Source organism: Diceros bicornis, chromosome 9 (assembly GCF_020826845.1).
Source record: "Diceros bicornis minor isolate mBicDic1 chromosome 9, mDicBic1.mat.cur, whole genome shotgun sequence".
Taxonomy (NCBI): domain Eukaryota; kingdom Metazoa; phylum Chordata; class Mammalia; order Perissodactyla; family Rhinocerotidae; genus Diceros; species Diceros bicornis.
In genome coordinates, this window is record NC_080748.1 from 36,346,693 (window position 1) to 36,361,008 (window position 14,316).

Consider the following 14,316-nt stretch of genomic DNA (forward strand, 5'->3'; position numbering starts at 1 on the left):
CACATCCTATGTGGGTTTATATTTATATTACTTGCATGATCCAGGAGTCTACTATGCAGGGTATTATCCTAAGATTGGCCTTCTGCTAGTAGTATCAACTAGTTGAAGCATGCAAAATTGCTGTGCATGCACAAGACCTCAACTCAGGCTGAATAGTAATCTCAGTCAGAGATGGTGAGCTCACAATACCAAGTCATAAATACACAAGAAAGAAATATACACCAAATAAGACTCAGCTGAGAAAACAAACAGCAGCAAGAGTCCACCAAAAAAATCATAAGATAAATAATTTGAAAATAATATTTAAAACAGTATGCTAAAAATCATTGAAGACAGGAGAGTGACATTAGCAGGATGGCCAAATGGCAAGCCCCAAACCTTGTTGCCCTAAAGAGACACTGACTTAACAAATATAAATGGTCCAAAAAGATTTTATGAAAACTCCAGAAACCATTGAGGACATTGCACTACCTGGGGAAAGCTCAAGGCCGAGAACAGCCACATTGAAACAGTAAGAAAAGCCAGTTCATTTCAATTGCTTCAGTCTCTCCCCCCAGCCGGCACAGTTCACTGACATCGGGTGGAAGAGCCCAATTCACATCTTTTCCCTCAGGAAAGAAAGAGATGAGTGGACCATATGTCCAACATTTTGGCTTTTGGAGGGGCTGCCTGAGGGACTGGTTTCTTACTCCTGATTTGGAGAACTGATGGAAATAGTATACTTTGGATGCCTTGCGGCAGTAGAGAAAAAAAGAGAGTTCAGCAGTTTATGGTAGTTCCAGAGAGCCTGCAGTATCAGAGATACCAGAGGGAGGAAGAGATTACAAGCTCCTATAAAAGACACCAGCAACCCCCCCCAAATTGGGAAATTACAAACACAAGCCCAGAGAAGATGCATCACCATAAAAGATTTGAAAGGCCCCCAGAATCTCTAGCCAGGCTGATTGGTGAAGGTCTTCCCTGTATGAAGCCAATCTGTAAAACTGGGAGAAGTGGCTGATTTTTCAAAGGCACAAATCACAACAAAAATAACAAGACACACAGGGAAACATGGCACAATCAAAGGAACAAAATAAATATCTAGAAAGCAATCCTAAACAAATGGAAATCAATGAATCACCTGATAAAGAATCAAAATAATTGTCTTGAAGTTCAGCGCACTGCAAGAGAACACAGATGGACAACTAAATAAAATCAAGGAAAAGATGCATGAACAAAATTAAAATATCATCAAAGTGATAGAAACTATACAAATTCTGGAGCTAAAGAATACAATTACTGATTTGAAAATTCACTACAGAGCTCAACAGCAGACTTGACCAAGCAGAAGAAAGAATCAGCAAAGTCAAAGAGAGATCATCTGAAATTATCAAGTCAGAAGAACCAAAGAGGAAAAGGAATGAAGAAAAGTAAAGATAAACTAAAGGAATATGGGACATTATCAAGCAGACCAATATAAGCTATATGGGAACCCAGAAAGAGGAGAAAGAGTGAAAGGGGCAGAGAGCTTATTTTAAGACACGATGGCCCAAAAGTTCCTGAATCTAAGAAAGGAAGTGGACATCCAAATTCAAGAAGTTCAAAATATGTGGAACCTAAAGAGGTCCACACCAATGCACATTACAATCCAAATGTCAAAAGTCAAAGACAGTTTTGAATGCCACAAGAGAAAAGCGACTCATCAGGTACAAGAGAGCTCCCATAATATTATCAGAGCTTTCTCAGCAAAAACATTACAGGCCAGAAGGGATTGGATGATAAATTCAAAGTGTTGAAAGAAAAAACAGCCAGCCAACTGATAATACTATATCTGACAAAACTGACAAAACTGTCCTTCAGAAATGGAGGATAAATAAAGACCTTTCCAGATTAAAAAAAATGGAGAAAGTTTATGGTAACTAGATCTGCCTCAAAGAATTGCTAAAGGGAGTTCTTCAAGTTGAACAAATGGCAACTGGAAAGCAACACGAAAACGTGTAAAAATATAAAGCTCTCTGGTAAAGGAAAATATACAAATTTTAGACAGACACAAATATGGAACCCTGTAATACTATAAGGATTGTGCATAAATCACTTCTATTTTAAGCATAACATTTAAAAGATAAAAACATAAAATAATTATAAAAATAAAGGTATGTTAATGAATACAAATTATTAAAAAATGAAATTGGTGACATCAGTAACATAAGGTGGCGGCCGAGAGATATAAAGAAGTAGAGTTTATGGATGTGATTGAAGTTAAGTTGTTAACTGTTTAAATGCCAACAGTAAGTCCTTCCATATCAGTAATTACTTTAAATGTAAATAGATTAAGTTCCTTAATCAAGAGACAGAGTGGCTGAATGGATAAAAAACAAGACCCAACTATATGATGTCTACAAGAGACTCACTTTAGATATAGGGACATACATAGGATGAAAGTGGAAGGATGGTAAAAGATATTCCATGCAGATGGTAACTGAAAGACAGCAGGAGTGGCTATGTTTATATCAGATAAAATAGACTCTAACTCAAACACTGTTACAAGGGACAAAGCAGGAATAATAAATAAAGGATCAATTCTCTAAGAAGATATAACAGTTATAAATAAATATACACCTAACCAGAGAGCAACCATATATATGATGCAAAAATTGACAGAATTAGAGGGAGAAATAGACACTAATATAGTTATAGTAGGAGATTTCAACACTCCACTTTCAATAATGGATATATTAACCAGACAGAAGATCAATAAGAAAACAGAGGACTTGAACAACACTATAGACCAATTGGACTTAACAGACATATACAAAATACACGTTCTTCTCAAGTATACATGGAACATTCTCCAGAATAGATCACATGTTAGGCCACAAAACAAATTTTAAATTTAAGAAGAGTGAAATCATACGAAATATCTTTTCCAAACACAATGGAACGTAACTGGAAATCAATAGCAAAAGAAAAACTGGAAAATTCACAAGTATGTGGAAACTAAACAGACTCTTGAAAAACTAAGGAGTCAAAAAGACATCATAGGGGAAATAGAAAATATACTGAGACAAATGAAAATGAAAACACAACATACCTAAATTTATGAGATGCAGCAAAAGCAGTACTAAGAGGGAGGTTTACAGCAATAGATATCTACATTAAAAAAGAAGAAAGATCTCAAATCAACAACCTAACTTTACACCTCAAAGACTGGAAAAATAAGAACAAACTACACCAAAAGTTAGCATAAGATGGAAATAATAATGATTAGAGCAGAAATAAACAAAATAGAGAATAGAAAAAGAAAAGAAAAAAACAAAAACTAATAATTGTTTTTTTGAAATGATCACTAAAATTGACAAACTCTTAAGTATACCAAGAAGAAAAGAGAGAAGTTCAAAATAAAAAATCAGAAATGAAAGCGGAGACATTACAACTGATGCCACAGTACCAAAAAGGATCTTAAGAAACAACTATGAACAATTATATTCCAACAAAATGGATAACCTAGAAGAAATGTATAAATTTCTAGACACATACAATACCAAGACAATATCATGAAGAAATAAAAAATCTAAATAGACCTATAACCAGTAAAGAGATTGAATGAGTAATCAAAAACCTCCCAAGAGAGAAAAGCCCAGGACCAGATGGTTTTTGTTCAAAAGACAATCGTTTCTCCATCGTGTAGCTTTGAAACCCTTGTCAAAGGTCATTTGACCATGGTCAAGTGTACTATGCACTTAAAAATGGTTAAGATTGTCGATTTTGTTATGTGTTTACCACAGTAAAAAAAGATTGAAGATATAATGAAAGAATAAAAAAGAAAAGAGTAAGAATCTGAAAAAATAATACAATTGTAGAATGAAAAGTAGAAGAACCACATAGAACTTTTAAAACTAAAGAATATTGTCATCAGAATTTAAAACACAAAGGATGGGTTTAAATAGATTATATTGAGCTGGAGAGTGAATTAGCAAACTGGAAAACAGATTGTAGAAATTACACCGATTGCAATGCAGAGACAGAAAATATGAACAATTCAGAGACATGGAGGTGATCAGGAAATGTCTAACAAATGTCTACTATGAGTTCCTGAAGGAGAAGTAGAGAGAATGAGAGAAGTGCAAGGTTTTAAGAAGTCAATCTGAAGATAATTGCTGAAAGAGTTTTGCTGAAAGACCTGATTACTCAGATTTAGGAAATACAAAGAATTCCAAGTGGATTAAATACAAGTAAATCTACACCCTGAGATAAGTTATTTAAATTGTGTAACCCTAGAGTCAGAATAAAGGTCTTCTGAGCAAAGAAAAAATAGATCTTAAAAGCAAGCATAGAGATCTGCAAAGAAATAATAAATAAACTTATAGCACATATGTCAAAAGCAAAATTAGAAGCCATAAGAAAGGCAGAGAGATCTTCAAGATGCTAAGACAAACAAATGAATGTAAAATAAATTATAGAATTTAAGAATAGACTTGAACAAGGAATATTTTAATGTCATTCCTTCTGTTTATTGAAAGATGGCATTAAGCAAGTGAAAAAGCAAACCACAGATGAACACTTATACATATACTGACAAAGGACCTGTATCCAGAATAGGTAAAGAATTGTAGAAATGCACTAGTAAAAAACAATCAACACACTAGAATAAAAAGACAAATTTCTTCAATAGCCCTTCAACCAGAGAAGATGGTCAGTGGGCCAATCAACATATGAAAACATGTTCATAGTTATAAATCATCAGTGAAATCCAAATTAAAATTACAATGCATAGCCATCAAAATAGCTAAAATTAAAAAAACTCACAAGTGTTGGAGAGTTTGTGGATTAGTTGGAACTCTCTGTGGAGAAAAAAAAATGTGTTTCAATGAAAAACTACATCATCTAGAGGACACTCTTATAAGTCATTTGATTCTAGTTTTTCTTTGTCTTTAAGCTATTTTACAATGACACATTGTCTACATAGGGCATGCTCTTTCTGGTTATCTGATTCTATCACCGTTTCTTATCTTTGAGCTATTTTCAACTCTACATAAATATGTTTTTTCTTTGAATTCTCTCAAATTGATTATAACATTGGCCTGCTTCTCTCATTGAAGCTGTTAAATAAAATGTTTAATATGTTCATTTTTATGTCTGTATGAGAGTTATAATTGTACCCTCTTTTGAAAACTATCTTTTAATCTCTTACACTGCCGGTGGAGGTAGAGAATGGTAGTGCTGATTTGGAAAAGAGTTTGGCAGTATCTACTTAAGGTGGACATATTAATATACTAGGTATATATCTCTATAAAACATGTCTATATATATATGCACATCCAAGACGGGTGCAAGAATGTTCACATTCCAGCCTATGACTGAAAACAATCCAAATGTCCACAACAGTACAATGGTGAAATAAACTGTTATAATCAAACAATGAAATATATCATCAATGATAATTAAAGCAAACAACAGGGGCCGGCCCAGTGGCATAGTGGTTAAGTTTGCGTGCTCCACTTTGGTGGCCCGGGGTTCACAGGTTCAAATCCCAGGTGCAGACCGATGCACTGCTCATCAAGCTATGCTGTGGTGGCATCCCACACACAAAATAGAGGAAGATGGCATAGATGTTAACTCAGAGCCAATCTTCCTCAGCAAAAAGTGGAAGATTGGCAACAGATGTTAGCTCAGGGCCAGTCTTCTCACCAAAAAATAAAAAAATAAGCAAAACAAACAACAAAACAAAAAGAAACCCTCTATAAAACATGGATGGATGTTACAATCATAATGTGAAATGAAAGAAGCCCAAATGAAGGACTACATGCATAGCTCCATTTATATAAAGTTCAAAAACAGGCAGACCAAATCTATGGTGTTAGAAGTAATTAACCTTTGAGGACTATAGTTATTTTGGGCTAGGGGAGTAATAACTGAAATGGGGCATGAAGAGAGATTCTACAGTGGCAGTAATGTTCTAATTCTTTCCCTAGTTTGGGTTATATTGATGTGTTCATTGAACAAAAAATTTATCAAGCTGTATATGTCAGTCTTACATGCATTTCTCTGTTATACTCCAACAAAATACTATATATATTTGTATATAATACATATATCTGTTAAAAAAGAGGATGAAATAAAAAACATTTTCAGACAAAGAAATGTATATGATCCACAGACTTTGGCTGAAAAAAGTATGAAAATATATCTCAGTAAGAAAAATATACTTAGAAGGAAGGCATGAGATACAAGAAACAATAGTGGGCAATTTTTGTAACATGATGGTTAAATATATATAAGCATTGGTCAATTATGTTCAGATTATGGAGTGTACAAACAAGACAGAACTAAAATACAGAGTAATAATAGGATATACAATAGAAGGAAGTTATGAGAATTAAATTTGTCCTTAGGTTAAACCACAGGCTTCACCCCAGTGCACCCATTGATTGTTCCTGACTCTACGTTTAGAATCTCCTTTGTACTGTAGATCCTCTTAATCTCATGTTCGTGTGCCCAATGCACAGCAAGCCAAACTCTGAGACATCCGTGCTTGGAGATGGAGAAAGGTTTATTCGAATTGGCCAAAGTGAGAAGGTGGGAGCCTGGGTTTTCTCAACTTCACCTTCCCAGGGACAGAAAGCAGGGGGGTTTTACAGAGTTAGGGGGCTTGGCAGGAGGAGCTTTGGAGAAACAAAGGGGACACTCCCAATAAGCCCCTAGGCAATCTAACTTCTGGGCTTCAAGGGCTGCTGAGGGCCAGCCATTGGTGATTGTAACCTCCCTGAAGGCATTCTCTTTCTTTTGCAAAAGAAGCTTTTGCAAAAGCTTTTTTGCAAAAACTCGAGACTTGAGTCTCAAGACCCAAATCATCCCTCAAGTTAAACAAGAAAACAGCAAATTGACATCATGTTCTTATTGAATAGCCACAGTAACCCTCAGGTACCCAGCTTCACTGTCTGCGCCATTGAACTTCTTTTACTTCCCAGGTTGCCCTCCCTGAGGCCATCTTCATTTACTCTCAGCCACTGTCAGCTTCTAGGATGCCAGCAGTACTAAGCCCTAGATTCCCTATTCCTTGCTCAAAGAGGTGTGTCAGAAACAAGATGCTTATGAATATCGACTTCTGGGGCAGTACAGAAATCACATGATGTTTTCTGCAGTTTTCTCCTTGCGCATTGGCACTGCTTTCAATTTCCCCTAAGAGTGCCAGGAAACACTTTAGGGTTACACAGATTTAACCACCTAAACAGCTGCTTCTTCAGGGTGTTTTACTTTATTATTTTCTTTGTTGTTGTTACTTACCTCTCATAGTTCTGTCAATAAGGTATTAACGATGAAAGGACAATGATTCTGTACAAGCCAAGGAAGCTTTTCTTTGTTCTCAGACTGAGACTTTAACTAAAGTCTCATGCTAAGGTTTGCTCTGCTTAAATCATTGGCACGACTATATCACTGAAGAACTGGAGGATTCTCCATTCTGCACACCTTGCTTTTGAATCATTGATACGGTTTAATGGAATGGGTGGTCAAGCTTTTTGTTGATATCATTCACTAAGCATATATCCTTGTACTTTCCAGGGAATATTTGAAAGCCACATGTGAATAATTTTTGGACTTTCAGTCAATTTGGCTTATGTGTTGCTGCTACCATCCATTCATGTAGATATCAAAAATTGTCTAGAAAATTATTCTGAGAATTCTTAGTTGCACTCAAGTCAAGGTTTATAAAATGAGAAATGTGTTAATTTTGTGAAGATCTTCATTGAAATCTGGATGCAGTATTGTCTTAAAACTATCTTGATAGTAAACATTAAGTTAAATCATGCAAAATTGCTATTTGACCGTTTGACATATAAAAACAGAAATTATGTATATAGTTCAAGCAAATATATGCTTATTAATGTTTTATTCACAAAACGATATTATAGTATCACAACAATTTATATTTTGTTGACATATGCCTGATATATTTTTCTAACATTACTTCTCAGAGGGTAGTGGCCAACTTTCAGGTGGGGAAATTCTCTGTGGTATGAATTTAATTGAGAGAGAATCAGACTGAGAGAAAGCTTTTTAAAAATTTCCTTACAGGGAATTTTGCAAGTTTTACTACTTGTCCCTATGCCTTGACAGATAGGAAAGACCAAGACTTGTCTATTATCTTCCACTTTGAATCCTCAGCACCCAGAAGAGCTCAGAACTAGTACGTAGTCAATAAGTATTAGCATGAATGAATAAACGAATGCTTTTATTTTTATAGGTGGTGAATCTGGAAGACGGGAAAAAAAAAAAAAAACCCTCATATTAAGTGAGCACCTACTATCCTAGGCACTTTTTACTTTGAATATTTATTAGAATTTCTTATCACAAAAGTAATATATGCTTATTATAAACAACTTCAAATATTCCAGAAATAGGTAACAGAAAATGAAAGTCCACCTAACTCAGTTCCCAAGGTTACTGTTGTTCACGTGTTGTGGTGTTGTGGATATTCCCCTGGATTTTTTCTATCATATATATTTACATAAAGTCATCCTGAAAACCCAATCCAAGCCATTGATTTGGGCTTAGTATTGCTTTGCTCTTTTATCATTGGAGTTCTTTTCTCTTTGCTCACTAGTGAAGTTCAACCCCTTCTTCTCAGAAATGTTGTGAAGGCTTGAGGACATGCCTTATGAATAAGATTCAGAGAGTTGGTTCTCTTATCTTATCCTCACAACATCCTTATGAATAAGCATTATTAACCCCATTCTTTAGTGAAGAAGCTCAGCGACATTAAGGAACTTGCCAGAGGTCACAGAGCAAGTTGAACATTTGGGCTTGCATCACTAAAGTATCTTGCATACTGTGGATCTTGGCTTGTCTTTTCTAAATAATAGCAAAATTCAAAGTGAAAAAAATTTAGTTGTTCTAGACACCCAGGATTAGTATTATATTGTCCATTTACATGTAATGGTTGACTAAAGTTTGTTTTCACATTTGTCCTCAACTAAGGATAGCATTTGAGTTTAAATTCAAATGTCGACACTTTAGTTTCATTTAAAATAATCAAAGGGAAAACACAAATGGACCAGTTTGGTGGGATATAGGCAGCATCTGGCACGAGTAGAGTAGAAATATGTATATAGTTGAAAATTTATGTCATACCAGCGTAAGTAAAAATATTAAAAATTATCTTCAGATGCAAAAATTTAAAATTATATGCACTAAGAAAAGATACATTATAAAATAAATAATAAAGTAATTGGATTAAGAGGTTAAAGTACACGAAGGGATTTATCTAGAGACCCAGAGCTTTGCAATTTCTCCTCTAAATGGTAAAAGTTTTGTCTTCTTAAAGGAATATTTAAATTCACTATTAACAACCTTAGTGTAAAAAATGTGAAAACATTTGTTTGTAAATAAAAATAACTTGGTTTCTTCTGCACGTTTTAGAAATGCCATTAATGCCTGGGTATCTGAATGTTAACGTGAGAGCTAGTTTGATAAAAAAAGGATACCTGAGGCCATTACAGAAGAAAAATGGTGACACATTCTAAACCTTTAAAAACAGAAAGCTGTAGGAGGCTGCCTCATCATTTGTCTTACAAACAGAGCATGTGTTCACATACTGGTGTCTTATAAACCTGAAGGCATCAACTGCATTTGTCACTAACTCCAGCCCGATATTTGTTTTCAATCATTTCTAACCCGAGAGGCCTGGACGATACAAACTCAATTTAAAGGCTAACAAAATTGTCTTCCCCTCTCTGTAGTGCAACAACTTATATACCTCACATAAAGAGGGAGGGCTTTACTGTCTCTCCGATCTGGCAGCTCTTATTTTGTTTCAGCTTTTCAATAATAGCCTAAAAACAGTTGTACCCAAGATTTAGGTGTGTTTGTGATGCCCAGTTTGTAGAATCGGTTTGTGTTTCTGCCTAACTTGGACCGTAGTCATTTTTATTTTCTTTTCTGCAAAAAGAAACCACAAATGATTTGGTAGACATGAAATTAATACATCTGGATTCGTAATGGGATCAAAGCAGAGCCCTTCTTGGAGGTAGCAGGGCAGGAGATCCTGGGCATGAGTTTGCAGATAGAAAGGCCCCCCAAAAGTCCAGACTCAGGCAAGTTACCCAGCCTCATAGCGCCTCAGTTTTCCTTTCTCTAAAATGAGGCTACAACTACCTGCCCCAGGGTGCTGTTGTGAGGATTAAATCAAAGAATATAACACAAAAAATAATTGCATCATATATGTGAACTTCCTTCCTCCTCCATGGATGTCGATTTGATTAGCTTCCACTTGACAAAAACACAATGTTGACCTTTTCCTTTCCCTGAGTGAGATGTGGAGTAGAATCTCCTGGATTTCAGCCTATCAGGTTTTTGTGCTTGCCAAAAGAAATTATAGAGATAGTCTGGCTCTATCTTGACGATAGAGGACTAAGAAATTGGGTCCATCGCTGCCATTTTCCTCTCAGATTCCTCTCATCTGTCACAACACAGTAGTTCTGAAAAATGAAACCATAAATTCAATTTAGAGGGCAATTTGCAGCTAATCTTTGGAGTAATTCCAGTGTGAATAATGCAGCAGTTTGGATGCATGGTCAGTCAATTCAGCCCTGATTTATTAGTATTAAAAAATCTTTCTGTCATTAATGATAATTACTAAACAAGAGAAAATAATTTCTCCAAAATTATCTATCTTCATATCAGTGCTTTCAGTTCTGAAAAATGGCTACATTGTTTGTTAAAATTATGATGACAAATACAAGCTTTTGTATTGTTATTTAGAGACTTACGATGTGTTTGAATTTTGAACAATACTTCCTTCCAGCTCTCGTGTGAAGTGCTCAGCCCTGGGTTGTATCTGCCTCTTTGTTGGATATGGTTCCCATTAGAGTTAACATTTTGAATATCTCAGCAGAAGGACCCTGGGATTTGCTATTGATTTCCCACACTCCTTACACCTTGAAAGATGTATTAAAATCTAGCTGCAAAAAGAATGACATTTTTGTTCATGTCTAAGAGTTGAGTTTATCTGAGATTTTTCCCTAGTTATTAAAACTCTACATTCTGACACATCTAATATACTCTGAGTCAGTGAACTTACAAGCAGATGTTTAAATAGAGGATAACATCACACTAAAATCTATAAAGAGCAGTTCTCAGAAGGTGTTTACATTCATTTTCTGTATATTATTGTATGGGCTTTAACTGTTATGTGTTTAACTATAGAAACAGGTATTTCAAAACAAAGCAAAATAAAACAAAGATGTAATGCTTTCTCTTAAAAAATGTTTTTTTCTTCATTAAAAAAAGTTTTATTTTCTATTTATCCTCCCCTCTCCATTTCGTCTATCTAACAGTCAGGGCCATGACTCGTCCAGATTTTGTATAATTCCATTAAGAAGGGATAGTACTTGCAGTGCTAGGTATATAACTGAAGGGAATCTTCAGTTTTGGCATTCATTAAAATGAAGTAAATAAACAAGAGGTGAGTGATGGCCCCAAGGTTGTAGTGGTGAACCATGCCATTATAGGTGTTATATAATGCAAGGATGGGAGCCCAGCTACTGGAAAGACGCCATTGTAGTGCCAAGCCAATTGCTTTGTGAATATGATGGTATTCTATTCTGTGCAATGTATTTAAATTGCAAACTGATCAACATTACCATGGAGTTCCCCCGGAATTATATATTTGTAACTTATGTAACTTTTACATAAAAAAATGTAAAGTAGGTATTCAGTAAACACTGAACACAATCAAGGACGGGAAGAGTGAGAGCACGTTAATGTTATTACCGTTTGAGTTTTAAGTGACATAAGCTGACAGTGCTAAGTCGAACTGATTCCTGTAAAAAAAAAAAAAAGGGATGGTTATAGGGCATTTGTGGCACCCATATTACCAGAGGGTGGGTATGCTTCCCCCTTTGTGGGAATCATGCTCTTGAATGTAAACTCAAAACTCTCCATCTGAAAAGACAGAAGACTCTTAAACTTGAACTCCCCACACATTTGATTGTTGGCTGTATTGCTCCAATTCTGATTGTTGTCTCACCTTTGTAAAACAAGGTCTGGGGTTAAGGTTAAACCCTGAGTAGTGAGGAGAGGAAGACGCGAGTGTGTGTTCAGAAGGGCCTTAGCCTCAGCTCCAGCCCATTTCTCACCTGCCACGAGTTAAAGGTCAATTCTCTCATCAGATGACATCGTGAGGCTGGTACAGCCCTATCTTCATTTCCTCCTCCAAACAGCATAGCTTTAAAAAATTCCCCACACACAATAGCATCTTTATTCTCTTCACTTTCATACTGTGAAAACGACACGAAATTCTATCAAAAACTGCTTTTTTAAGTGCTGGCTCAATTATTCTTAATTGCTTGAATGTTTTATGTTTTAATTTATAAGTTGTTTCTCTGTTTAGAAAGGAAGCACAGTTTTGTTTTCATTTTCTATTGTCCACAAAAAAACACTGGTGGCCGAAAACTTTGGGAGTTTACATTTTCCATTATATCAGAAGGAAATATTTCTTCATAAGACTTTCAATTACACAGGACTCTGTCTACAGCCCCTGAGGCTGAAGGTGCCCTATCAGGACAGGGAATGTTTGGAGGTGGAGATTTCCTGGCCAATCAGAGCACTGGTAAGGTTTTAAATTTGTCCCAGGCACCTCAGAAGGGCTTTCTCCTCCTGGGACCTCTGAGAAGTGGGTATGTGTTTGTTTGCTTTGGCTTCTGTGCTATTTGCATTAACTTCAGTCTTTGGGTACTTGAGTAGTTTTGTGAAGCATTTTTTACCTTAGCTGAAATCCTGTGGGCTTATTTTATTTTTAAAGTGGGGCTTAACATGTCTGCTTATTTGCTTAGCTAAGTTTAGGCCCTTTTAAAGTGAAAATGGTTGTTTGCTTGGTCTAACTATTTAAAGTAGTGCTTTTTCGTTCTTGCCTAGTGTCTGTGTTGATTCAGACAAGTTCAAAATGCTCATATTGCCTCTTAGGTTTAATTTTTCTGAGCCTTTTAGGTAAAATAAATCATATTTGCATTACTTCGGGAAAATCCCTGTCCCTCTGTGCTGTTCCCAAACATCATTCCCTTTTAGTCAGAGGTAACTGGGTCACTGTTTGTGTTTCTGTAGTGTTCTTTATTATGCCTTTATCAGTGTACTTATTACATGTGTTTGTTAAATTTTCTGATTTTTCTCTCTAAACTTTGTTGAACTTACAAACAGGGTGTAATTCATTTGGGGGCACTAGCAACTTTTATTCTGTGTGATACGTAGTAGGCAGTCAATACGTTTGTTCAATTGAGTTTCGGTTTTGCATGTCTGACGGCTCCAAGGTGATACCTGTGCTCAAAGTGTGCAGTCTGTGGGCCAGGAAGAGCGGCATCACCTGCGAGCTTGTCACAGATGCAGAATGGCAAACTCCACCCCAGACCTACTGAATCAGAATGTGTATTTTTCCACGATCCCCAAGTGGTTTCTGTAAATTAAAGTTTTAGGAACACTGCCATGGATGTGTAAGTCAGTGTTTCTACAAGTGTGGTCCCTAGACCAGCAGCATTAACATCGCCTGGGAACTTGTTAAAAAGGCAAGAGCTTGGGCCTAATCCCAGATGTACTGACTTAGAGGCGCTGGTGGAGCACAGCAATAGTAGCAAGATCTCCAGGTAATTCGCATGCATACTCAAGTTGGAGAGCCACTGTTCAAAACATCCTCTTTCTCAGCCTCTCTTGGGAAAATAAAGAAAACCAACACCTGGTCTGAACGATGATTGTGCAAAGTAGACTCATGGCATCAATTTTATGAGTGACTAAAATATTTATTTACTTCACAGAGCAACTGTAGATCTGGCCAGTAAAGTCATTGATGCAAATTTGAGGATGGAAGTGGTAATAAATATGAGTAGAATTTAAAGACACACACATCCGTTTATGTTGACTCAGAAATAATTTCATAGTCTTACAGTTGAAAGGAGTATTAGATTCATTTTAGTCCACGCCATTCATTTAACCAGTGAGAACGTGGAGGCTGACACAGTTTAAATGACTTGCCCCAGATGAGAGAGGTATAACATCTAAGCCAGGGAGTTCTCCAGTTGACTGTTTTGCCTGTAGATGTCTTAAGTTAACTTTATTTTTTCTAGCCATTTTATTTTTCCTGAGTGGAGCTATCACTTCTATAAAAACGTCATAAATGGATGGAATTTGGAGACTTTGTACAGCAACACTTATTTTACTGATGAAAATACTAAGGTGTTGGGAAGCATGATGAATGCTTTCATATTACTATATGGTTGGGACATTCTGAGAAAAACGATGTGCTATAAATATAGAGAATAATATGTAGATAAATTTTTTTTCTAGATCCATTCA